We start from the raw sequence: 15,489 nt of genomic DNA on the forward strand, positions 1-15,489 counted from the left end.
TCCAGAGCCATCTGAATCCAGTGACCAGATATTCATCAAGATGACTGGAGATGACCCAGGATGAGGCAATTGGGGTTAAGTGACCTGCCCAAGGTCACACAGCTAGTGAGTGTCAAGGGTCTGAGGAGAGATTTGAACTCAGGGCCTCCTGCACTGGTGCTCTATCCACTGCACCAACTAGCTGCCCACATTAAATCATACCATTTCTAGAAGACACAAAGTAGTGCAAGCTCTGGGACTAATGGTAGCCAAAAGATGCTGCACTGAGATCTCTCAGTGAAAGATGTCAAACAGCCTATCTCTGGAATATAGTAGCATTGGAAAGACATTGTCTAAGAGGTTTGCCTAGAAATTAATAGGTAGTTTTTGCAGTGACCCTACAAGCAAATGTAATTTCTCATTATGAAGTAACTATTTTGGAAGATTTTTAAAAAACACATTTATTTTACATTGAAACAGGCAGTTCTTGTTGCTAACTAACATCCTGCTGACTGAATGACTTTGTAAAACAGGACCCAGGTATAAAAGGGTACAATCAGACCCATGAAATGAGGGTAGCACTTAAAAGAATATTGTTCATATGGGGGGCACTCTAAGGGTTTAATCAGGTCACACTGTATTTCATCCTCGAGCTTCTGCAGGAGATGTAGGTTAGACAGCTGGGCAGCAGAGAGAGGGACAGCTCCCAAATTGTGTTCATTATGCACTTTCTTGAAGCCCTCTGAAGACGCTCACCTTTTTCACCTCAAACAGCTATGTCATCACCTTTCCTTCAGCTCTAACTCCACTTTAATGGATTTTCTGAGCTTTCAACTTTGAAGCTGTACAGAGAAAGTAACCTCAACAGAGTACCAGAACTGTTACTCAGATCAAAATGTCATCCATACCAAGGGAACACTTTAACTGCAGACCAATGCACAAATTTGTCAATGGGGAAAGAAGTCACACACACCCCCACACCCACACACACCCCCACACCCACACCCATACACACACACACACACACACACACACACACACACACACACACACACACACACACACACTTCTGTATGTTTGCAATGTGCTCTGCAATTGGCCTGAGGAAGCTGATTAGTCATTTGGCTCAAGTATTTCACATTACCATTTATCAAATGAGTAAAGAAAGTTGGCATTCACTGTTTCACTTGTTATTCTGCTCTCCACAATATTTAGGAGGGGAAAAAGCTAGCAAAAATATTCACCAATGACATGTAATGCTGATGAATCTCTGGTTAGAAAGTTCATATTTGACAGGTAATAATGTGATGAGGGGAAAAAAAGCATGAATTAAGATGTGATGAAAAGTTCACACTTTCCACCATTCGCATGGAAAAAAAGAAGTGGGTGTTCTTTAATTGTTCATTTCTCTTGCAAGAAGAAGTGTTTTACATGATTGATAAATACATGATGGGTTTTTTTTGATAATGTTGTCTCAGAATAATTACCATCATTTTTAAGATTTATTAATACTTTCATAATTTCCAGTGTTCTGCACACAGTAAGTGCTTTGCAAATGTTTGTTTTCTAACAACCACAAGGAAGAAATTGATGGCTCTTATCCATCTAATGTCTAGAATAGGAGCTGGTTCACCAACCCAGGAGGTATTGCTGAGAAAATTAGAAAGAAGGGCATCTGAGAATTAGGTAGAATGAGCAGTAGAATGTTCAGGACTGGACAGCTGATAGTCTACTGTATTCAGCTCTGCTAAGAGCCCATATGGAATGTCACTTTCAGTTTTGGAAACCACATCGTAGGAAGGATATTAGTAAGCCAGAGGGTAGAGAGAAGACAATGAGGCTGACAAAGGGTCCTGAGTTTGTCAAATATTAGGATCTGTTGAAAGAACCAGTGATGTTTTGAGCCTAGGGAAAAATGATAATTATTAGGAAGAGAGCAGCCTGAATGGATGGAGTGATATGAGTTTTCAGAGTGCTTATCATATATTATCTCATTTAATACTTAAAACAACCCTGTAAGATGGTTGGTATTATTGTCTGTATTTCACAAATGAGAAAACTGAGGCTCAGATAACCACAAAAGTGACTTGCCAAGGTTCATATAGCGAGTAAATGTCAGAGGCGTAGTTCTCCCCCAGGTCTTCTTTAGCCCACTAATCTACCCACTGGGGCAGGGAAACATCATAGAAGTTTGAAATTACTTGAAGGGTTGCCACATAGAAGGGAGGTTAGATCTATTCTCCTTGGCCCCACAAAACATAAAAAGGAGTAGAGTTGTAGAGCTGCAGAGGGAAATTTCAGAGGAAGCGATATTATTATCTCCATTATTATCGAATATGTATTAATGTTTACATTAATTAAATATTAAATATGTATGAATATGTATTAATGTTTACAGAGTGCTTTACAAATATTATCTCATTTTATTCTTACAACAACCATAGGTAGTAGATGCTATTATCCCCATTTTACAGATGATGGGCAGTCAGTTGGCACAGTAGGTAGAATATCATGTCTGGAATCAGGAAGACTCATCCTCCTGAGTTCCAATCTGGCCTCACTTACTAGCTGTATAACCCTGAGCAAGTCACTTAATTCCATCCTCATCTGTAAAATGAGCTAGCAAAGAAAATGGCAAACCACTCTTTGGCAAGAAAACCCCAAGTGAAAAAAGAAAAAAATCTCAGAGAGGGTCACAGAGAGTTGAACACAACTGAAAATGACTGAATTGCAAGTAACAACTGAGGCAGATAAATGATTAAGTGACTTGCCCAGGGTCATAGAGCTATTAATCGTCTGAAGTCCTGTTTGACCTCAGGTTTTCCTGACTCCAGGTCCGGTGTTCTATGCATTGGCTTGCCTAGCTTCCTAGTTTTAGATTCAAAGTGAAGAAGAAATTCCTAGTAATAAGACCTATCAAAAAGTGGAATGGACTGCCTCAGGAGGCGAGAAGGTTTATTTCATTGAAGGTCAGCAAGCAAAGGCTAGGTGACCTCTTGGCTAGTAGGTTATAGAGTGGATTATTGTTCAAAGATGGATTGGTCTAAATGGGCTCCAGGGATGATTCCAACACTATGACTCTGTAAAGTAAATTGAGGAAAGGCACAACAGCTATGAGGCCCTGGAAACAAATCCATCAGTAAGTATTCAGGCTCTGATCAGGCACCTGGGAGAAAACAGATTAGAGAGAATTTTTAAGAGATAGAAATCACCTTCATGGAAGACCAGACCCATATATCTCACTTTAAGTAAGCCATTCCATAAAATGTGCACTTATTAATCATCTTGTATGTGTCTCCTTCTATCCTAGATGCTGGGCAGGGTGGAGGGGAGAGGCAAAATGATCATAACATGCGCTCTCTGCCCTCCATCGAATGGAAGGAGAAGATACACGGGGCAATTAGAGAACAATAAAGTCATAGACAAAGTGGTTTTGATGACATGACATGGAAATTCCAAGAAAGCAAGTTAACAGGGGTTGGAAAATTCAGAAAAGACAAGGTGAAGGAGGTAAAAATTGAGCTGGTTATAGGACTTTATATGGGTCTGGTCTATCAGTTTAGCTGTCACTTTAGCCTTCCTAATTTTACTTTAGCCACACTCAGCAGTCTTGGACTTCTTACTTCTGAAATGTTTGTCCGACTTTCCAGAATTCTTGGGACCTGTGGCTGCTCATAGTCACTCAATAAAAGAGACTAGACACCCAATACTCCTAGCCCTTAGGTAAGGGTCCCTGCTTGACAGTAAAATTGTCTCCAAATACCTAACCTTCTGAAATCCAGACCCTCATCTAGTCTGGCCTCTGCTATTTGCTAAATCACTCAAGCCTTATCTGAGTACCTGGAATCCCAGGTGAATCCAATTCTGTCCAGCTATTTCTGACTTCCAACCCATCAGTGAATCAATAAACATTTATTAAATACCTACTATTTGCCATACACTCTGTTAAGTACTGGGGATATAAGTACAAAGGATGAAATAATCATTTCCCTGAAGGAGCTTACATTCTAATGGGAGAGACAAGTACGTACATAAAATATATTCAGCATAAATATAAATTGAAAAAATACAACTACATAAAAAAATTGGATAGAAGGTAGTTTGAAAGAGGGGGCACTTGTGTTTCAGGTAGTATGAGGAAAGGTGCAGGCAGGATAGAGTTAGCATCATAAGAAAGCTAGTAGGGAACTTCAAGGTAATCTAATCTCAACTACCTTATTTTACAGATGGGAAAATTAAGATCTGGAGAGCAGAATTAACTTGGCTACTGTAATGCAGTAAAATAATTAACACAACCAGACTCAAATTCAACTCCTCTGATTTTAATTTTTTTATGTGTGTGTCTGTTTCCCCTGTCAAGGGATCTTTCCATTCTAGGTGAATCAAATGGCATAACTAGAGGAAGAGGAAGGAATGAGTAGTATATATTAGTCTGAGTGCAACATAGGATTTTTGTTAAGCATTATCTGGAGCTAAGTTAGAATACATAGGATAGGGCCACATGATGGAGAACCTTAATCACTGAAATGAGTCATTTGCCAGGAAGGATTTCTGGAGATAAAAAGAGACCTGTTTTAGGAAGACAAGTATGACAGTAACATAGAGTGAAAAGACTGAACAGGAAGGCCCACTAGGGTAGAGGTTAATGAAGAAGGTTCTCAGGATCATAGATTTAGATCTAGAAAGGACCTTAGAAGCCCTATAGTCCAAGGGTTCGAAACTATGACCCAAGAGCAAAACCAAGCTCCCTACAGTCCAGTGAACTAACAATGGGTTTTTCAAATATTTTAAAATAAAGTTTTATTGTATTTAAAAATGTGAAAATTGTTCTTAGCTCCTACTCTACAAAAACAAGCAGCAATCTAGATTTGTTCCCAGAGCTGTAGTTTGCCAACACTTGATCTAGTCCAGATGAGGAAATGACGCCCAGAGAAGTTAAGTGACTTGCTCAGGGTCACACAGGTAGCAGTTATATCAGAGCTGCTATTCTATCTCAGATCCTCTAATGCCAAATTCAGTCACAGTGCCTCATAATCCAAGTGAGTCAATTAAGGCCTCAGCTAGGAATGAATCTGAAAGTCATTTCAAAGGGAGAAACAAAAGAATTTGATAAAAGAGATATAAAAGGAAATGTATAGAATGAAAGCCTGGGAGAATGCTGGAATTATAACTGCGTCACAGGGATGACTTCATCAGCTACAGTCATATAGATAAACCACAGTATGTAGAGAGTCCTCGGACTTCTCACTCATTCTTTAGGTTGACACTCTCACTCCAATCTGCCCGCACGTTGTCAGGACTAGACTCCAAGGTGTAGACCAACACCAAAAAGTTACTAATGTAACTTTAATGTAATTCTAGAAACTTAGGGGTAAATTTTTTAAGGGAACAGCCATTTTCACTACTGACTACTCTAGATCTTGAGCCCCCATCAGTATGTTTCCCACAACCAGTCAGTCACAACAATGATGCTTTAAAAATCTTAAAAAACATAACTATTACTTAATAATAAAGAAAAATAAGGGTGGAACCAAGATGGCAGAGTAGAAGCAGGGACCTGAGACATCTTCCCCCAAACCCCTCAAAAATCCTGTAAAAATGACTCAACAAATTCTAAAGCAGCAGAAACCACAAAATGACAGACTGAAGCAAATTTCCAGCCCAAGACAATCTGGAAAGTCAATAGGAAGGGTCTATTGTACCAGGCTAGGAGTGAAGTGCAGTTCGGCATGGAACTCACCAGTAGAGACAGAGCTGGAGCAGGCCTTAGGAGAATTGCTGGTGGAAGTTAGAGTCTCCAGACTTCTCAATCCACAAATTCTAGACAGCTTTGAAGGTCAGTGAGAATGAAATTTCACCTGGCTAAGAGGGGAGCATGGTCCCAGTCCTATCCCCAGGGTAGCAGAAGCCACCTATGAGGCAGAGGCTGTCTTTGGAGCCTCTCACTTAATAAAGAGCCCAAAAGTCAAGAAATTGACTGGGAAAATGAACAAAAGAGGGAAAAAGAAACAGACTATAGATCCTTACTTTCTCAGTGAAGAAGTATTTTCTTAAGTCATTGGTGATGAGGAAGATTTAAACATACAGAAGAAGACAACAAAGTCAAAGCTCCTGCAACCAACACCTCTAAGAAAAATATGAATTGATCTCAAGCCATGAAAGAACTCAAAAAAGGATTTTGAAAATCAAATAAGAGAAATAGAGGAAAAATTGGGAAGAGAAATGAGAGTGATGCAAGAAAATCATGAAGAATGAGTCCACAGCTTGCTAAGGGAAACCAAAAAAAAAAAAAAATGATGAAGAAAATAACACCTTTAAAATTAGACTATCCCAAATGGCAAAAGAGGTCCAAAAAGTCAACGAGGAGAAGAATGTTTTATAAATCACAATGGGTTAAATGGAAAAAGAGGTCCAAAGGCTCATTAAAGAAAATAATTCCTTTAAAATTAGAATGGAACAAATAGAAGCTAGTGACTTTATGAGAAATCGAGAAATTATAAAACATAACCAAAAGAATGAAAAAAAGAGGACAATATGAAATATCCCATTGGAAAAACAACTGACCTGGAAAATTGATCCAGAAGAGATAATTTAAAAATTATTGGACTACCTCAAAGCCATGATCAAAAAAAGAGCATAGACTTCATCTTCCAAGAAATTATGAAGGAAAAATGCCCTGATATGCTAGGACCAGAGGGTAAAATAGAAATGGAAAAAATCCACTGCTCACCTCCTGAAAGAAATACCCAAAAGAAAACTCCTAGGAATATTGTAGCCAAATTCCAGAGTTCCCAGGTCAAGGACAAAATATTACAAGCAGCCAGAAAGAAACATTTCAATTATTACGGAAAAGCAATTAAGATAACACAAGATTTAGCAGCTTCTACCCTAAGGGATCAAAGGCCTTGGAATATGATATTCCAGAGGTCAAAAGAGATAGGATTAAAACCAAGAATCACCTACCCAGCAAAACTGAGCATAATACTTCAGGACGGAAGATGGAATATATATATATACACATATATGTATGTATGTATGTATGTATGTATGTATATATACATACAGAGAGAGAGAGAGACAGAGAGAAAAAGACACAGAGAGAGAGAGAGGGTACAAGGTGAGCTGAATATGATGGGATGATACCTAAAAAAGAAAATTAAGTGTTGAGAAGAATGTACTGAGAGACAGAAAGGAAGAGGTAGAATGTAGTAAATCATCTTACATAAAAGAGGCAAGAAAGAGCTTTTACAATGGAGGGAAAGAAGGAAAAGGTGAGAGGGAATAAGTGAGCCTTCTTTTCATCAGATTTGGCTTCAGGAGGGAATAACATAAGCACTCAACTGGGTATGGAAGTTTATCTTACCCTACAGGAAAGCAAGGGAAAAGGTTAATTGGGGGAAGGAGTAATTGGAAGCAAACACTTTGATAGAGGGACACATCAAAGGAGAGAAGAGAATAAATGGAGGGTGGCACAGGATAGAAGGAAATACAGTAAGTCTTTCACAACATGACTGTTATAGAAGTGTTTTGCATGACTACACATGTATAACCCATATCGAATTGTTTGCATTCTCAATGTTGAGGGGTGGGGGAGAGGGAGAGAATGTGGAGCTCAAAGCTTTAAAAATAATATTAAAAATTGTTTTTACATGTAACTAGAAAATAAGATATATAGATAATGGGATATAGAAATCTATCTTGCCCTATAGGAAACTAGAAGAGAAGGGGATAAGGTGGTGGTGGGGGGGGGGATAGAAGAGAGGGTAGATTGGAGAAAAGGGTTATTAAAATCCTCACTGTTCTGGGGTATGGTTAGGGGGCAAATGGGGAGAAAATTTGCAATTCAAAATTATGTGAAAGTGAATGTTGAAAACAAAATAAATTTTAAAAATAAATCTTTTATCTGCAAAAAAATAAAGAAAAATAACAACAGTAGTGTAGAAATTCATGTATAAAAGCAAATGTATAAACACAAAATCTATAGGTAAATATAAATAATAATATATTTTCTATCTTTAGCAAAAGAGTAGGTACCTGCTTACAGGAATGTGTCAAGGAGACAGACAAGGGAGAAAAATCCTTGTGCTTGGATTAATTTCATAATCTGGACTTTATGGTTCTATGTCATTAACCCATTCGGGAACATCTGCCCTACACAAACTTATTTCTCTGCTTAATGCTCATCTCTTCCTCCTCACTGCTCTTCAACTAGGCAAACCTTCTCTTCCCTACTGGAACATAGCATTTAGAAACTTTCAATTTACAATTAGTCTTAGAAGTTTTAGCTCTTAATACGAATAGCAATTCCCTTTAATCTAGTGAACCGCAAAGCTCTTCAACCTGGCCAGTTGGGAAGTATACAGCCCAGCTGGCTATTTATTCAACCAAATGCTGCATTTTACAATGAACAATAGAGCTGACAGCAATACAGCTCAGGTTAACCTTTTTTTTAATACATTATTTTTTATTTTCAGTTCCAAATTCTCTCCCTCCATCCATCCCCTCACTTCATATTAAGAAGGCATGAAATAAGATACCTGTTATACATATAAATCAGTTTCACTTTTTTCTTCAGCCAGGCAAATAAAACTAGCCAACACATCAGGGTAATCCCATCCCCCTCTTTTTTCCTCCCCTTAGCCTTTCCTTCTCAAGCCAGATGTGGCAGCAGACACACCTTAGAAGAAGCTTTGGCCTTCCTCAATTCTAGTAGAAGTAGTTATTATTGAAAACTTTGACCAATGAAGTCAATTTTCTCTTCTATCAATCAAAAAAAACTAGTAAAAACCTTGTGTCAACTGACTGCTTCTAATTATCACAGTGCTGACAGGGCAGCTTTTCAGCCCGTACACTAGGTCTTCAATTATTCTGCTCAGATTCTAGTTCCTACACCTTCGATGGATTAAATGGGAACCTCTTGACTCTCAGTGACTCACCTTTCACTTAAAAATTCAGAGCTGCTCAAATTTCCCCTATCAAATAGATAATCATCCTTACTAATAGATTCCTTGTAGAACTCTTGGAGTAAAATAAGTTGAGAGAGGACTGAGCTTAGCAATAGAACAAAGCATCTTCTCAAAGTGTGTCACCTTTGGAAACTATGTGAAAACAGAGTATTACTATCATTATTCGTCATAGTCCTTGTGGTGACCTAGGAGGAAATAAAAAGTCTGATCTATGGGGCAAGTCCTGGCTTTTTAACCAACTTCAAGATGATAGCCCTCAAAGTCATAACAATAGATAATAAACTTCTAGACCCAAGAGCCTTGTGCACCTGTGTAAAATGAATCTTAATTTGCAACATTTGTTATTAATTTTTAAATTGAACCCACAAGGAAGCAAAAAGGAAAAGAGAAAGCAAATGAGGATGAACGGGGGGGCTAAGAGGGAAATAGAGGGTAGTCACTGACAAATAATCATGACGGCCAAACCGTAACTTATGCAGATAGATGTCATTCATGCAGATATGTATCTTCTAATAGGATGTTTCATAAACTTTAATTTTCTATCACGACTTCAGTGATATTTCTTTCTGATGCCAGCAGTGTTGTGTGACCACTGGACCAATAGAGTGTATTAGAGACCATTAATTGAAATGTTATTTCAATATTTTCCTTAATATCATGCTATGGTTTCTTTATTCCTTTTTGAAAAATATCCCTTAATGGTCATCATGGATTATCAGTTGAATTGAATTTAACAGTGGACATCTTCAGAATCATCAGGGGCAGCACAGAGGTCAAACTGAAGAAATTCTAGGAACGTTCATATTCTACTCACCAAACAGACCTTGATAGTATATAAACCATAGTAACTTGCAAGAACTTGAAAGGATCATTGCTTGGCTGTCTCAGCTTTTTCACTGTCTTCCCCCATTCTTCTCTACTCCTACTTTTCTTCTTCATATTTTTGTTTTTCCTCTTCTTTTTTCCTTTCATATGGACAGTTTCCAAGTTTATAACATCAAACATTGCAAGTTGTTAATTTTTTTACAGTGACCTAAGCTCGTCAGAGGGGAAGTGCTATATAAATTTAACACCTGAGTACATAAATAAAATGAATATGCTATTGAATTCTTACCCAAGCATGCAGAGGCACTGAGCCTCCCAACAAATCATGGTAACTTTATACAATAAACCAAAGCATTGTCTATCCATCTCGACAGTGAAGCACAGGTTACCCTTGCAATTAGGTTACCTGGAACATATACTCAATACCACTAGGAACTGCCATCAATCACTGAACATTATCTGACTGCATTTACTACAGGGTTTATTCATTTCCATTTGCTTACACTGGAAAACTAGTAAACTAACTGGCATAAAGTGTCAAGGTTTCTAAAATAAGTGGTGGTCATTTAATGAGGACTCAAGATTTCAGTTTCACTCAAAGACCCTTCTCCAGAACAGGCTTGGAGACCTCAAAATCTCACCTCCAGTGGAAATGAGGATGAAGAGAAGGAGAACAGGAGAATAGAGGGTAGACTATGTGGTCAATGCGTCTGATCTCATCAAGTCTTCCAGCACCTAACAAAGGCAAGCATCTTTATTCATTGCCATTATGAGAAATTCAAATTCAACAGTAAAAATTATCCTTGTGTATAAAGTGCCTTTGAGGAGAAGATATCTGCAAGTAACCTCTTCTGAGGCTGAAAATGATCATTTTGATCATTCAATATTCTCTAAATAAGTGTTTAAAACTTTAATACCTAAAATAATGTTAAAAACACCTTGCTCAAGATATATGTATATACACATACATATATTTGTTGTTGAGTTATTTCTGGCATGTCTGATTCTTCATGATCCCATTTGGAGTTTTCTTGGCAACAGTACTGGAATGGTTTGCCATTTCCTTCCACAGATCATTTTGCAGATGAGGAACTGATGCAAAGAGTGTTAAGTGACTTACCCAAGGTCACAGAGCTAGTAAGTGTCTGAGGTCAAATCTGAATTCATAAAGAGGAATTTTCCTGATTCCAAGCCTAGCACACTATCCACTGTACCACTAGATATATAGACAGATAGACAGAGAAAGAATGATAGAGATAATAGATATAAATTTCTATATCTACATCTACATATATATATATATAGCTATATAGATATCACAGGAGAATACCCAAATCCTAGGAATACTGAAGTTAAAAAGGACTTCTGAAGTCATATTATATGTAGAAAAACTCCCTATATCTTAGATTAAAGATCGTCTAATCTTACCTGGAAAAACTGCATTGAAGGAGAACTCACTACCTCTCAAAGCTTTCCCATTCAATCTCTGAACATCTCTGATTGTTAGAAAGGTGATTAGAAAAGTTCCATTGAGCTTAAATCTACCTACCTGGAATTTGAACCTACTCCTCCCAGGTTTTGCACTTGGCACCTCTGGAGGCAAGCAGAATTAAGTTTATTTCCTTTGTTAATATGAAATCATATGACTCTTCTTCCCCACCGGTGAATTTCTTCTGGGGCTGGCCATTTTGGGAAAAGCCCCAGGCTTCTGTTTCTAAATCTTTAGACTTCACCATCATGCCCCCACAGAGGGTAACTTCTCTTCTTCTCTAACCATCACCACTCCCTGCTTTTCATCTCCCTGATATAATAATAATAATAACTAAACATTTTACAAATATTCTCATTTGATTCTCACAATAATTCTGGGAGGTAGGTGCTATTATTTTCCACATTTTAAAGAAAAGAAAAAAACTCAGACAAACAGAGATAAAGTTACTTGCCCAAGATCACATAGCTAATAAGTGTATATTAGAATATAAGCTCTTTGATATAGGTACTGTCTTTCATTTTGAGTATGTGTATACTCAGGACTAATCATAATGCCTGGCACATAAAATGCGCTTAATAAATGCTTGTTGTCTACCTAAAACTGTTCACATTTGAAGACAGCTATTATGCCTGTCCTTACTATGCCACCCTCCCCTCCTACTCAGGTCTTCTCTCCTAAGGCTAAATATCTCATTACTGATGCCAACCCACAACAATCTAATGTGGTTTAAAGAGCCATTGTTATACCCCAGATCTATTACAATTTATGAATATCTCTCCTAAAACTTGGCTTCCGGCACTGAATACAGTACTTGAGAGGAGATCTGCCCAGGGCATAGTAGCTTTGCAGCAGACTGGTCCTAAGTAGGCCTGTCCTTAATACAGCCCTGCTAATGTTGTTGCTGATGTCATCATTCTTTGAGGGGTGAGGCTGTTGGGAAGGGTTTTTGTTCTTAAAAACAGACTGTGGAACTAAAAATATTATTGTAGACGTTATTCTTGGCCTAGGTATGTCATTTGAAGGTACAGGATTTTTTTTTGGTGTATCTTAAAACCTTCTATGTGACAAGAAACAATATTTGTGAGCCTATTTCTGGGTATGTGCACGGTGTTAATTAGCAAGCTCCAAACTTACTGTGCACGCAAATTTCAAAGTTCAAGAAGTGGCAATTTGCCCACGTAAACCTTATGCAGCTTTTATTGTTTTGTCAGTTCTGCTTACTTAAATGCATAAATTAAATGCTATTTGTTGCACGCTGTGGAAAATACGGCAGGTCTCCTTGGGAGAAGTGAAAATTAAAATGTCAGAATGAACCAAGATTTGTAACCCATCCCTCAGAGGTGTGCCACAGGCTGAAAGGCAATATGGAAGATCTTTCAACTGCTTGACCAAATGTGGTACCAATCTGGTGGCTTCTCTTAATACTTTTGTATTCAGTAGAGAAAAACTAAGAGTTTTACCAGGAATTGGGAAAATACATAAGTCTTCTGGCAAAGCAATAGAACAGTCTAGGCTTCATTTCTTAACTCCGCTGCCCTTCCAAAAAAACCCAGATGGTGCTCCAGTAGATGTTCCAAGATTATCAAATTATAATTTTTGATAAAGGGTTCATCTCTGTTAGGCTTAGACAGGCTGACCTCTTTTCTAACAGATCCTTTATTAAAATTTGACTTTCAGAAAATACATGCTCCATTTGAGAGTTTCTCCAAAGTCTTTCCTTAGCTCACTAAAGGTTTGATCCAATTCAATTAGAAAAGCATTATTAAGTACCTACTATGTACCAAGTGGCAGGAATACATATATAGACAAAAATAAAAGGGCTACTGTCCTCAATAATCTTCCATTTGGCATGAGAAAGGAAGAGGAGAAAGTATTCACAGAAAAGAAAATATACAAAAAAAAATATAGAAATTTGAGGGGAGAGTAAAACTTATATCTGGGGAATAGGGAAATTCCTCTTATAATAGATGGCCTTTGAACAAAGCCTTAATGTGAGCTGGGATTTGAAGAAGAAGATATGAGGCAGAAGATTTTTTATAGTTAAGGGGAAAGGGTGTAACCAGTGAAAAAAGAAATAGAAAGTCATACTCTGTACATGGGATAACAAATATATCAATCTGACCAAAATGTAGCATTTTTTAGGGGGAATAATATGTGATCAACCTGGAAAGAAAGGCTACAGTTAGATTATGAAAAGCCTTAAATATCGAATACAGAAGTTTATATTTTTCCTAGAGGCAATAAGGAACCTTGAATATTTTTCAGTAGGGGACTTTCATTATGGAAATTGCTTAAGAGATATAACTTCAAGAGTTGTGTGGAAGATAGATTTGAGGAATAGGCTGGAGTCCAGGGGATGAATTAGTGAAGTATTGTAATAATCCAAAGCAAGAGGAGCTAGGAACCATATTTGAGGAAAAGGGGGGACAAATGAAAGAGTAGGAGATAGGAGGAAAAGAGTTTATAAAATTTCGCAAATGATTCTGTATGGAAGAGTAAATGAAAGTGAAGGAATAAGGCTTTTAATTACTGGATTGTGAACCTGGGTGACTGGAAAAAATTGTGATTCCCCTCAACTGAAGTAAGAAATTTGGAAGGAAGAATAAATTTAGAAGAAAAAAGACTGGATTCTGTTTTGGTTAAGTTGAGTTTAAGATGTCTCTAAGCCATCTGCATGAGATATCTAGAAAGCACTTGGAAATGCAAAACTGGAGCTCTGGAGAGAGATCAGGGATGAATATACATATGTATGGGGGTCATTTGCATGTTTCTAAGAGTTGAAATCCAAGGAATCTGATAAGAACTTTGAGAAAAGAGTCCAGGAGAGAGTCTAAGGTATACACACACTGGGGGAGGAGGAGGAGGAGGCAATAAATGGGTGATGATCCTGCAAAAGATGCTGAGAAGGTCTGGGCATAAAGATAGAAGAGGATGCAGGAAAGATCAGTGTCATGAAAGCTTACAGAGGGAAGGAGGACTTAACAGTATTAAACACTGCAGAAAAGTAGGGAGGATAAGGACTGAGAAATAAGCTGTAGCATTATTGTTTTAATCAAGTAGTATAAATATATGAAATTATATGTATAAAAATCTTAGTGATGTTTTAAGTTATTAAAGCAGTGTGTGTCATTGTGCATTCGTATGTATGAATATTTTATATATATACATACATACATACACATATTCATGTGTGTATATGCACATGTATGTATACATATATGCATATATACATGTGTGTGCATATATGTATATAAACATAGCTGTGGAGAGAACAGATTCATTTGAATGGTAGGTTCAGAAGCTAGATTACAAGTAATTGAAAAGCAAGTGAATAGAGGACTTGCTTTTTTCCCCTAGACTTTCTTAGAGGAGATATATAGGACAATAATGAGATAGATAGTAGAGTAAAATTAAGATGTTTGGTGGTTATCATGGTTATATGTCTTTATATATATATATAATGTATATATGCGTGTATGTATGTATGAGTGTATCTTTTAATCATGGGTCATATTTGGGTTTGTCTAGAGACAACAGGGGAGCCATTAAATAAAAAGAAACTGAAAGAGGTAGATGATGAAGTTACATTTCTGTATTCCATCCTCTGTGCTACGTCTGATAGTCATTTGGAGGTGGCAACCCCTTTGAAAAGAAGTTGGTTTGGGATCAAGGAAGTGTTGCCCTGATAGCAACAAAGAATTGCTTCCTCAATCCAGTCAAGTAACTCATTGATTACCCCATAGTGAGATTTATCATACTGATACGAGCTGAATTGGGGAAGGAATGTATTTGATTTCAAGTTGCCAGAAAAAAAATGAAGTATACAAGTATAATTTTCATTTAGCCAAAGACATCTAAACAGAATCTCTTAAATGTGATCCATAATCACTCAAAAGCATTTTATCTAAGTATTCAAATGGGAAAACCCAAATGCGTGAGGAATATTTATTTTCCAAACTCAGATAAATAGTTGAATATACTACCAGTCTACAGGTGGATAGATGTATAGATATGTACATATACACAAATGCATTTACACATGTTATATATAAACATGCATACATACATATACATATATACATATATATACACATACATATGTGTGTGTGTGTGTATCTTAGGCTGACATTGAAACTAAATAATCAATAACTATATAATGTCACATGGTTGCAAACAATGGAACATATCACAATCCCTAAAGACAAAGTTCTGGACCATCGAAAGAGT

Source organism: Notamacropus eugenii, chromosome 6 (genome assembly GCF_028372415.1).
Source record: "Notamacropus eugenii isolate mMacEug1 chromosome 6, mMacEug1.pri_v2, whole genome shotgun sequence".
Taxonomy (NCBI): domain Eukaryota; kingdom Metazoa; phylum Chordata; class Mammalia; order Diprotodontia; family Macropodidae; genus Notamacropus; species Notamacropus eugenii.